The following is a 13147-nucleotide window of genomic DNA, read 5'->3' on the forward strand; positions in this document are numbered from 1 at the left end:
AAACCACAGCTCCTCCCCTGCCATGGAAACTTGAACTTGCATCATGCCTTTGAATCTCTTTCTTCTCTTTATGACCCCTCACAGCCATAGAGCATTTGAATAAGACTGAATTTGCCACTAATCCAGAGTCAGAGAATCAAGGTTACATTTAAATGTTATTGTCCATGAAATGTATTGGAACTGAAGTAACAGAGGCTGAGGTGCAGAATATTTAATTAGGGGGATCTAACTTGTCTTTCGTGTTTACCAACTTGCTCTTTTAAAAAAAAACCTTAACTTTTCTAAATATTGGCAAAAATACATAGTTATTTCTTTCTTCTATTTTATCTTTTCCATACATGACTGAATATAGAATAAGGTTCAAAGGGTAACATTCCCTAAAATTCTTTTACCGTGTTTGATTTTCTCATTGTTGCAGTGTTATCTAGTTAAAGAGACTTCCTTCAGGAGCCTTTTGGGAAGTGTTCTTTGTTAAGGGAAGCCTTTTATTTCATTCTGCCAAGGAAACGAACCAATTTGATGCGATCCTTTTATCCCAGAGAAAGGGCACAACTTCTTTATTTTCAAGGTTGTGCATTTTTTGCAACTGTAAAACATATTCCACTACTGAAACCACAATTACATGTACTTGTCAATCAATTTTAACCTACTACAGTATGGTTGTGGCATTTTATACAAAAAGTGGAGGATTAAAGGCTCTGACCAAAATGAAAGGTACACATAGTAGATAAAGTACAATACACATTATTAGATTGTGTGAGAAGTAGGTGTAGGAGAAAAGGATATACCAATATTTGATTTTCTACAGACGTTAAAGACTTATTTAAGGATTTCTGCAAAACATTTAGGATGTGACATCTTGCTTCCATTTTTCTTAAAACAAACACTTGAAGAATACTGTTTATAAGGTGGTTATATAGGGTACCCACTATATCATATTAGGAAACCATGTCAAAATTTTTTAACTGAAAGGAATAGAGAAAATAATGCCTGCACATACATATATCCTGTTATTTTAAGGTGGAAATCTTTCACAATGTAGAAAGACTACATGTTCACAGTTTTGACTATTGTTTCAATATTTTAGAATTTGAAATCTGCAAGCAAAACCACATCATTTTTTGTCACATCACCAACTAGAAATTAAAATATAAAAATTCTATGCCTTATCTTAGCTGGCTTTTTCCAAGGACATTGGAGTGGTGTGCTAGAACAGACTAGTGTGCTAGTATGAGAAAATCCACTTAAACCAGATGATGGGAGCATATTTGTAAAATATCATTTGTAAGTTTGGTAAGGGGGTTCTGGAAATACCTTTGCAGCTTTCACAGGATGAGGAAGGACCTGTACCATGTCCCACATCATTAAGGGGAGTAGTGGAGAGAAGGGTGCTGATTAATCCATTACTTTAAGAAACTTATTCAGGGATAACCAAGAACAGACTCTTAGCCTCCATGTTATATCCCTTTTTCTTTTTCCCACTTGCTCTCCTCTTTTTTTTTTTCTTTTTTTTAACATCAAGGAAGCACTGAAGTAAATACAGAGATTTTATTGAATTGAGAAAATCTATATTTTCTGTATTCCGCTTGCCTGGCTGCTGTGGGGACCACAAGAACCTGAAGTGACAGAGTGTGTGTTTGACCATCCTGTAGCCTGGTTAGTTAAGGAGAAGCTAAGCTTGCTGGAGGTCTGTGCACTGGCTAGCCTGTTGGTGCTCTGTTTCTGTGTTTTTCACGTGGGACTCTGATGAGTCAGAAAGTGGTGAAATTCTTGCTAATCTGTAATTTTCAGCACCATGGAACACAGTATCTGAAGTGACGGAGGAGCAGAAGTCCACAGCCATTTTCACAGGCTGACCGGAAACCTGTGAGATGTGTGGACTGGAGCAGTAGGATCTGAGCACAGGATGGAGACAGTGGCTTCGGGATCCTGCCCTGAGGTTACTGTCAGAATCCAGAAAACCCTAATATTTATGTCCCAATTTATATTGCATATAAACGCATAAAACTTTTTACTGTCTTCAGTGAAGACAATGTATATTATTCCTGTGCTCTAGGTGAAGGCGGAAAAGTATTTCTTGCAGATTCTGATTTCCAGTGACAGTAATTCTTGTTTGGAAGCTTGGCCTGCAATCACTTGGAAAACTTGAGGGAATGGGATGTTTAACTGCTAGACCTTCCTATTTTTTCTGCTGCCTCAGCCTTTTTGTGTGTTTCAAGAATTATCCTTACCTTCCTCTTGGTCCATCCTCTCACTGCCAAAGTGCAAAGCTTTTTTACTAAAAGAAGGGAGCTTTTCAGTATTGCTAAATTTCCTAATTCAGAAAATTCACAATTTCACAAAAAACCTTAGTTTTCAGGGTCCTCCTGACCATCCTACATGCATTCCGCAGCAGGAGAGGTGACCTGACTGCAGAGGGAAGACCCACTCAGAGCGAAGAATAAAACTTCTTTGTTTACAAAAGTTTGTAACATGTTTCTTAGCAGCCTGTACTATTTGACAATATTTTCTTCTCTGTGGGTCTCACAAATTTTTTCACCAGTAAAAAGAACTTGTACTCATATTATATTATAAAAGAAACACAATTAAAGTATTATTTTTATACAGCTTATGTCAACACCTCAATACAATCTTGCCTAAAACAGTAGTGATGGTTCACTGGTTATTTTTTACCTTGTGTACCCCTCACTCCAAAGCGGGGAAATGTTGTTTTAATTTAAAATTTTAAAAAAGATTTAAAAGCATAGAACATGTGTTTTATATACTCTATGTTTTGAACATGAAATATCAAACATGAATATGTAAAAATAACACCAAAAATAACACTAATTTTAGCTGCATTCAAAAAAAGAGCTAACTGGTGGAAAGGGAAAAATAATAATAATAGCAGACGTGATCCTAAGCTCAAATTTTGGGTGAGGAGTCTGAGGGAATATGTAAAACTTTAACAAACAGGTTAAGTGTATCTTTTTTTTTTTTCATTTCTTCTTACATTTCCTTAGAATTGAGCATTAGAATTTATGGAGGCAATTTGTCCTAAGTAGTGGCATAAAATCAGTCTTCATTGAAGTACTCTCAAAGGCAAATAAAGCTCTTTTGCTTTTGATTTTTTTTAAAAAAAAATCTTCATATACCTTCTTTCTCTTAAAAAACACCAACAATCTTTATAACACACATATATACTGTTTCCCATAAAAGTCATATAGTTATATTTGAATGTATAGAAATTACGTATTTTAAAGTACAGATAGAGTAACTTTCTATGTAGAGATTAAGTACTGGTACTGCTGAAAAAAATGATAAGATACCCATTATCTCTTGGGGAAAATGTATTCCCTAAATTAAGGGAAAAAAGCTTAACTAAACTAAAAGTAAAAAAAAAAAAAACCCAAAGCACCTTTTTTTCTCTTTTTCCCTGAACTGCTAAACTAAGTGTGTGAGAGAATTAAAGTATCATAATCTCATAAGAATTTTTGTTGGAGGGTCATCAGAGCTGTCTGGCTGGTGAGAGTGTTGAAGCAGAGAGCAAGGGAGAGGAAACAAGTCAATGCTGTTGGCACCCCATTCTGAAAACTCACCCACTCCTGAGGCTTTGTCCTGGAATGGGCCCTTGCTCTGAATGCCTTCTGATCAGTGCAAGGGCATGACTTTTCCTTCCAGAACTCCCTGGTGAAGAAGGCACACCAGAAACTTGAACTATAGTTTCTTATGTTCCATGCAAACTTTTAAAGGTATTTTCATACCACCTTGGTTTGAAAGTCTTGGGACAAGTCTTTCAAAGTTTTTCAGTGAAAACCTTTCAAAGAATTTTGGTTTGTTTCAGACAACAGATGAAACATGATGGAAACTCTAAAAATGTAGCAGAAAGAAATCAGGAGACTCTCAGCATTGCCTGCAATTATACTTGTGGTATTTTCAGAGATCTAACTTAAGACAGTGGAAAATTTCAAATTAGGAAATTAATTAAATATGGTCAATTCACTTACCAAATATATCTACAACCTAGTTACACTTGAATTTGGCAGGTAGGACAGGTCTAACCTTTACTTTCATCCTAGTTCAGCTGCTCAACTTTGAGACTACTAGCAATCAAGCAAGCATTCAGCCTGGAAACCAAAGTTTCCAGCTCTCTTAAACTGTGATGACATTCTCTTACAATGAAAGGGAAAAATTTGGCTTATATTTAAACCTCTCTTTCTCACAGAACAACATCCTAAAAAGATGTATGTCTATTGAAGCAGTATTTCAAGAATATTTACAGCACCCTGCTGGTGTTCACAGGATTCAGCATAATAGGATTGCTTTTCCATCTCCTTTACTTTATGGAAAGCCTTGGTTGATCCTTTAGTGCAGCATGGTTTGCTGCTTTTCATCTCCCAGGCAACAATAACCTCTCATCATGATTACAGAGCTTCCTGCAGACAGATGGGTCTAATCCCAGGGCTCCAACAATTTAGTAATCTATTCCAATCAGGACTGGATGGATTTGATAGACCATCTGTAGCCAAGTGAGACAGATTCAAGACAGGTCTAAAACTGAGAGGCTTTCAGAAAAGCTTTCTGCTTTTTCACACAATCAGGCTAACAAGAAAGAAAAAAAAGAGAAAAATGGGAGAAAAAAAACCACCAAGGAAACTCATTCCCTGCCTTCAGTACTTTAGAAAATAATTCTATTGTAATCATTACTATTGAATATGACTTGGAAGACTGAGTGAAACCCTTCAAATGAGACTTTATGTATTGAAAGGAACCAAAAAAACTACATGCAAGCATTTTTAAATTAAGGTGAATACACTTGGTTGAATAATTGTGGAAGGGAGGAACAAAACCTGAAATATTTTTGAGGAGATGGTTTAAGTATAACCAATAAAATTCAAAACAACTGTTTGCCATTTAGATCAAACAGGACATTTTTTAAGCACTGCGCATTTTATTGAGGTAGAGATGGAAAAAGATAGTTTTGAGTTGCCAGGAAAATGACTTTTGCATTATCCCTATTTTCATTTTGAGGATAATAATCCATAATAGCTTTCTGCACACACATCGCTGTTAACAGCAGCCAATTGCATGCATACACATTCAAGAACAATTAGGTTCTAGAATTTGCCTCTTAACTCTGGCCTTGACTTTGAAAAAGGTTATGTTTTAATGCATTATCATGTCTATGTAGTTTTGTTGACTTTGTTGGGACTTGGAGGTTGACAGGTATGTTTGCAAGATCACCCCAACAGCATTATCACCACCATCAGCCACAAGTGACTGTAATAACCTTTATGTGTAATGAATACTGAATTAAAGAGGTTTTTTAACAGCACAGACCATAATTATTCCTTTGGTGTTTGTCAGAAACAGCAAAAGCAAGAAGCAACAGCAAAGTTTTGGGCTTTTTTTAAAAATTTAACTGGAATAGATATCTGGAAAAAAAAGGAAAACCAACACCTTTTTTATTTTTTCCTTTTTTGTAAGAGACAAAAGTTTATTCAATATTTAAATATCACAGTTCTCTTTCCACATTTTGGTGTTTTTCTATAGTTCACGTTTCTTAATCTGATTTAACTGCATGAGAAAATGTTAGAAATACTTTAAATAGTTACAGGTAAATCAGTTAAGAAAACATTGTATCTGTTTTTAAAGCACGGGGAAAGTTATGTGAGAGAAAATGATGTTGTGATGTCAATCTAAAGCTGTTACAGTTAAGCTCTTTGGATACTCTTGATCTTTCTTTTTTTAACTACAGGATTTAAATGAAATTTCCTTAATCTTTCCAGCTTCTCTTGCCATAGGGCTAAACCGAAAGTTTTTTTCTAGGATTTCAAGCAGGATGATGAATAATTTTGTAATAATATTTAATAACGGGCATAGAAACCTGGAGTCTCCTATTCTCTCTTGTGCTGTAAATCACTGAATCATAGAATGGCTTGGGTTGGAAGGGACCTTAAGGACCACCTCGTTTCAACTGCCCTGCCATGGGCACCTCTCACTAGACCAGAATGCTCACAGCCCCATCCAACCTGGACACTTCCAGGGACGGGGCATCCACAGCTTCTCTGCACAACCTGTTCCAGAGCCTCATCACACAGTAAGGAATTTCTTCCTTATATCTCACCTAAAGCTTTCAGCTTTCTCCCTCATCCTGTCACTACACACCCATGTAAAAAGACCCTCTCCAGACTTCTTATAAGCACCCTTCAGGTACTGGAAGGTGCTAAATTATCTCCCAGGAACCTTATTTTCTCCACGTTTAAGTAGCTCCAACTCCCTCAGCCCATCTTAAGAGGAGATTTTCCTCTAAAATCAAGGAAAATATTTCTACAACCACCTTAGCCTGTATTATTTTTTTAAGTGAGAGAGGGAATGAACCATTGTTTCTGCTAAACTTTCACAGATGTTATTAAATGGCCTGGGAAGCTTTTAGCAAATACAAGTACTTACAGCAAACAGTGGTAGTAATTTTGAAATTTGATTTGCATTAGCATGGTACTTCTGAGCATTTCCTCTCCAGTTGCATATAACATAACCACATCAAATTACAATTCTATGTCTTCCTTGGGTCACCTCTTAGTCTGAATTTTTTGAGTGTGCTCTGTGGCTCATCTTAGGTTTTGCAATCTGATCACTGCTGTGTGTGGCTGAATTCCCTATTGAGAATTAATACCCTGTTAAAACAGGACGTGAAAAAAGCTGAAGGAAAAGACAGCCTTTAATAAATATAAAAGATGCCTCTCCTACTCTAATTTTAAATTCAAGGATGCCTCCACATGAATAGATTCAAAGACAGAGAAACACACAATAGCAGGTCTGGTTATACGGTTTGTTAAACACAAAATAGAGCTTTACAGCACAACCTCTGTTTCTGTCATGACTGAAAAAGTAATAACATGTTCAGAAAAGAGCACTGTTTAATGAAGATGCATCTGATGCAGGGAATGAGAGGAAAGAAATTCTTCTATCTAGGATGCCATAGCAGACTCTATGAACACATCCATGCTCTTTTTATGTAGGCTGCAGAGTTAAAAATAGCCAAGATCTAATTAATTTTACAAGCTTACTGCAAGTGGAAATTTCTCCCCTGTTAGACTCTGACCATTATATTCAATGACCTTATCTTCACAAGAATCATGTCCCTGGTAAAATATTCTGTGGGAAATTTGGTTGGTGTTTCATTATTCAGGGTGAGATTTGAGATAACTTAAATTCAACTTGTATCCAGCTTACTGGGGAACAGGAGAATTAGAGAGGAAGGGAAAAAAGCAGAATCAAGTTAAAAATCACAGATACATGCAACAGACCAATCATTCCTAATTGTAGTGATGGTGTAAGGTAACTCTAATGGATGCACTGGGGACTCATGCACTATCCAATTTTCCCTTGTATTTCAGTAGAATCTAGGGTAGAAAAAATACTAACATATATTCTAAATGAGTATTACTTATAGTGTAAAAATACACATCATTATCTACAAATTGGTTTGTGCTCTGTACACTCCTTGTGACTTTTTAAACTATTTGGATAGCAGAGACACTGGAGTCTGGAAAATGTTGAGAGCAAGGAAGGTCTTTATAAGAGGAGTGTGATAAGAAAGGACAGCTGATAGCAATGGTGTATCAGAAACTTCAAAGGTTTATGCCTTAGCAATGGCATTTCCTACCATTTTCTTGCTTGCCAACACTTCCTTCTGAACCCCCAGGCAGAGTAACTGATCTGAGCTTGAATATGTTGGTGAGTCGGGCAAGTACTTTGAAATCAAAGGAATAAAGGTGGTTTACAAGAGAGGTTTTTATTCTGTGTTCCTGCCTATTGTAAAGGACCAGTATAAGACGGGGAACATTTGAGTTGAAGTGGAGGGCAAGGAAAAGAAGTGTGTTTACTGCATTGTCATCTGTAAGTTTTCCATTGTCAATAATGAAACATCGTACTGCCTGGATGCAACTAATGCCAGTTGTTTGTGAATATGTATAGGAATACGAGCACATTCTGTATTTTTATTTGTTGGACAGTTATTTTAAACTCTATGTTAAATATCTTCAATTTGACTCAGGATAATTTTTAAAATCTTCACATGAAACCTTTTAAAACTTTGTAAAAAGAAAGGGAAACACCCAAAAGTATCATTTTTGACAAGTGTGAAACACGCCATTAGAGTCAAAACTATATATATTATGTGTCACAAGTATCAAATTGTCTTTTGTCCTCCTATTAGCATTCTATTTTGATTGTCCAATCTAAAAAAAACCCCAATTCTTTCTTTTCCTTTTGATGCTGTGATGAGTCGTCAACTTATATGTAGTGTTTGGGGAGAAGGAATTAAATGAAGGTGAATGAAGGTCATCATATACACTTGATATATGAGGGTGGAAGAAAACTATAAGAAGGAGGGTTAAGAAAAGTATTTTCCTTCTCCTTGTAAGATATTGTTGGTATATAGGTGGTGGCTTGTGGATTTGGAGCCCGAGAGAAAGTTCTAGGAAGCTCAATGTTTGGATGAGTCAGGGTTTAATATCCTTTCAGCCTGAAAAGCAGTGCTTGGGTCTGATACAGCCCTTAACAAGGACTTTTATGATGTGCAAAACTACAAAGGTGTTCTTAAAGTCAAAATGGATTGGGATGGGGGCAGGGGAAAGAAAATATAGCATAGTTTGAAAAAGCAAAGGTGTTCCCTCTCTAGTGAATTTTCCTTCCCCAAAACAAAGTTGAAAAATTCTCTTTCATTGTCCTCACTTCGCATGTAATTAGTAGATCCTTATGTCTTCTCCCTTAAACTCCTCCCTTAGTAAAAATCCTTCTAAATGCAGTCACAAGATATTAAAGTAAAAATGAAGCTTATCTACTAGGAGACATTTCTTATTTATTTAGAAAGTTTAATTACAAAAAGTCTTGCTAAGAAATAAACAGTCTGCTCTTTGAAGAAAAAATTTATTAAAGAAACTGTCAGTGATTTGAATTTAGGTATGTAACTAAGGTTTCCAAAGATTACATGAACATTTATGTAATGTCAGATTGGAAGGGTTGCTTAAAAAAAAAATTATTAGAAGGTCTGGACAGTTACTTTAAGCTAATAGAAGACTATTCTGCTTGAAATTAAATGTTTTTTAAGAGAGTTGAGGTATCAAGGGCGGCCAAAAATAGGCACTACCAACATTTTCTTCTATGGTGATAAAACTGAGCACCACCTTTCAGCAAGGATGAGAGAAGCTATTGCATTTATGAAGGAAAGAGTGGTTTTAGTGTACAAAGGTCTTAGAGGTACTGGTTTACTTCCTTAAGGCACAATTTATGACAGAATGAGACAGTGAAAAATATGTTCATCTATAAAATAAATTAAGTGTAATTAAATTGGGTAATGGGGCATATATAATGTGCAATTTTCAAAAATATTGATGATTCATATTTAAAATTGTGCTTCTACAAAGTACTTTAGTCATCGGATCACAAATGAATGGATCTTCATTCCGTTTCCAACTGGTGTTCATTGTTAGACATCCCCATGGGGAAAGCAGGCATGAATAGCGGATGATCTCTGAACATTTCAAGACTTTTCTCACATTAGAATCATATCTTTTGATTTGTAGATTGGACTACACTTTTGTAAATCATTTTGGATAACTTAATACGTGGCTGAATAGGGCAATTGTGAGAAATATAATCCCACCTCTACATGAACAGAGAATCACTGTAATCTTGTGCTAGTGACAAGGAATTGTGATGCTGGAGTTTAAAATTATGTGTAACTCCAAAATAATATATAGAATAACCTGATTTTGTTCACAGGTTTTTCTAAAATAAGCTAGTTGAAACAATTGCATTTTTATCCTAATTATATTTCCTTTAGAAATAAAATTCTAATGTTCTCTACCAAGTTTAATGGAGGATTTATGCATGCAGTAATGTCAGAATGATTTCTTAGGTATGGGTGACCTATGAAATGACCTTGGGAAGCAGGTAGTAATCATTAGCCATTCAGTTAAAATAAGATTTTGAGATGCATCTATACGTATGTATGAAATGTACTTCTGAAAAGTAATAATTATATTTTTGCAACATCAGTAAATGTCAGGAGGCCTTTCAGTGTGTTTGCCTAGAATCAGATTGAGATATGCCATTAAAGTTGCCAGTAGGCAGCAAGCATGTCTTTGTGGAAAGGGTTTTCTAAGTAATTAATTTAGGCTGAGGATCCTCCCCTAAAGAGCATTCAGTTTGCTTAGTGTGACATTCATTACAGACACTTTTTCTTTAATAAAGAATAAATTACTGTAACAGTCAAATTCTGCCTTTTTGCAAAAATATGTACAAAACGTGTCTTTGGCTCACTCTGCACTGTGTAAAAGTTGTTTAATTTTATGCTGTCCTTGTGCTTTATTGCTGTGGGCTTCAGTTACTTAGTTTCTATATGTATAAAAATAGGACTAAAAATATAAAATGGCTCTTAATTACATTGTACAGTTTCCAATTTTTCTGCTTGATCTTCATGCAGGTTTTTTTAAATGGACTGTTTATGGCTTTGTCTGCATAGAGGAAGAATTTTGGTTTTGTCATAGTGGAGTAGATAAAAAGAATAACATAAGTATGCCTGTGAATAATTCCCAAATAATTACCTTTTTCTGGAGAAAAACGAAAAGCTATTAACCTTATTTTATACAATGGGATAGGTGGCTGGAAAAACATGGGGTTCTTCTGAAAGCTGTCAGACATAAGCACAAATGTGTATAAATATATTACAGGACCAAACACAGAGTAGGCTTTGTGAACACAGATTCAGTTTTCCCTGGGCATTCTTCCATAAAGGTCCCATATTTTCTTAAACTCTGTGTGTCTGGGTAGTCTGTGAGCATGGAATAACTCTATTTTTGTGTAACTACTGCATGTGTGTTGTCTCCACCATGAACTATGCATGCCAGTCCATACTCGAGATGTGAGATGATTTCACACCAAAAAGTCATATGGATACACTGGCAAAACTGAGGCTGAGGACACGGCATCTTCAAAAGAGCTCTGAGGAGTGATGCTGCATGCTAAGACATTCACCAAATGCTGGCCTTTCAGATATCAAAAATGAAGTGATGATTCCTGTTTGAGTGGTTTTATCAAAATTCTAATTAGAATTTCACAGAATCACGGAGTCACAGAATGGTTATTTTGGAAGGGATTGCAGTGGGTCATCTGCTCCAAGCTCTCTGCTCAAGCAGGGTCATCCTAGAGCAGGATTGTGTCCAGATGGTTCTAAATATATATTTTTGTCTGTTTGACAGCATACTTAGAATGCTTTCTGAAAAATATTGGCCCAATCTTATTTTTCATTTAAAGTTTTACTCATTAAATAAGCCTACTTTGATTATTTTAATAATAATTTTGAAAAAAATAAGTGATAGGCTCCTACTCCAGTCCCTCCTACTTCCAGTGTAAAACAAGGCAGCAACTGTATCAAATGCAATCTCTCTGGTGTAAGGGGGAGGGGAGAGAGATTTACAGATGAGTAATTCCCTGTTCTTGTTTTGTATCTTAGCTTTTCATAAGATTCGCTTTACTGACAAACATTAGCAGTGAGCAAGCACTCTAATCACATTTAACATCTGCTGTACATTTAGTTGCTTACAGAATTTCACAGCTCTAGAGGAGCAGAGGATGCTAGATTTTTTCCTTATACACTCATTATTGACATTTGGCTTGAGCTGCATTATAAAATCAGTGTTGAGTATGGGTCTGTTGGTCTTCGCTCAGTCTCTCATGAACTGTAAGCATGACTTGAATAATAAGAGGGCAGTAAAGTGTAAGCTGTGTGTTCAGAAATGAATTGCATAACAGCCATCTGAAACAGCAACATTTCCATGCAGGCAGCACAGGCAGAGCAAAGTACATTGTAGGCTACTACACTTATTGTTATTGCTAAATGGCTGTAATTAATTTAGAAGAATGTTGACCCTACCAGATGATTCAGTATAACACGGCAGTGGCTGTTACACATGAATGACTTTGTGTATTTGTTGCATTACTGTATAATTGTCCTTTTTGCTTATTATAAAGTCGGGAGATGTGGTATTATTTATGATGATGCTTTAACAAAAGGAACTACTGAAAAATGTTTTCTGTGTAAAAAATGTTATTGACCTTAAAAAAAGGTAATTTTTCTATATAAAATATATATTCTATCTGAGATGCTACACCTGTGCAAGAAAACCTCAAAATTGTGGCAGCATTTAATTGCAAATCTCCATTCTAGCTATCTCTGCATGTGATTTCCAGGTTACAAATGTATCAGCAATAACTGCATCATTGAACATTCTTTGAGGTTTGCAACTTTAAGGGAAAAAAAGCCAAACTGGTCTTCAGATACAAATACTGAACTTCTGACATGATATAGTAAATTTCAACAAATGCTTTGATACGAACATACACAATGATATTGGTGCGTGTAGCAAACCACATTTTGCTTTCTAGCTCAGTGTCTCAGTTACATGTGCCTTGTTTAATTGAGTATGGCTAGTGATTATCTGTCCTAGTCTATGTGATGCCTTTTCCTGGTCTTAAAATCAAGAGTCAAACACGGTTAGAAGGGAAAAAGGGATTTTACCTTGGTATTTATTTTAAGGATCCTTAGGTGCACTACGTCCAGGTTGAATGCACCAAAATGCAACCTGCAAAAATGCACCCTCCCAAAAGATCTGGTATAACATTCTAGGTCTTTACTAATTAGCATATCTATCAAAAATTCCCCAATGAGAGGCTCAAGTGAGCCCCCCCTCCCCAAGGAACCTTCCCCTGGATGGTTCTATCTTGGTTTACAGAATGTGTTCTGGAGAGGACCTTGGGGTCTGGGGCACACTGATCCCTGGCTACGAAGCTTCTAAGATGTTTAATCTTCTAGCTGAACAAACAAGTCCAAGAATGTAGGGAAAAAGCACTAAGAATACAGAAGTTGTAAAAAGGTATAACAGGGCTATAAAAGGAAAGGCAAAAAATCATCAGCGCATCATATGCCTTGAATTTAAATTGGGCAACAAGACTGGTCATTTTCTAATGATTGCATTAATGTTATTTTAAGTTCAAAAGAATATTTTATTCAGGTGTAAAATGCCTGAAGAAGTACTGTGATTTAAATCTACCACTGTCCTGTAAAAAGAAAAAAAAGAAGCTGAAAAAGTAAGCATATGTA

This window comes from Corvus cornix, chromosome Z (assembly GCF_000738735.6).
Source record: "Corvus cornix cornix isolate S_Up_H32 chromosome Z, ASM73873v5, whole genome shotgun sequence".
NCBI classification, from domain to species: domain Eukaryota; kingdom Metazoa; phylum Chordata; class Aves; order Passeriformes; family Corvidae; genus Corvus; species Corvus cornix.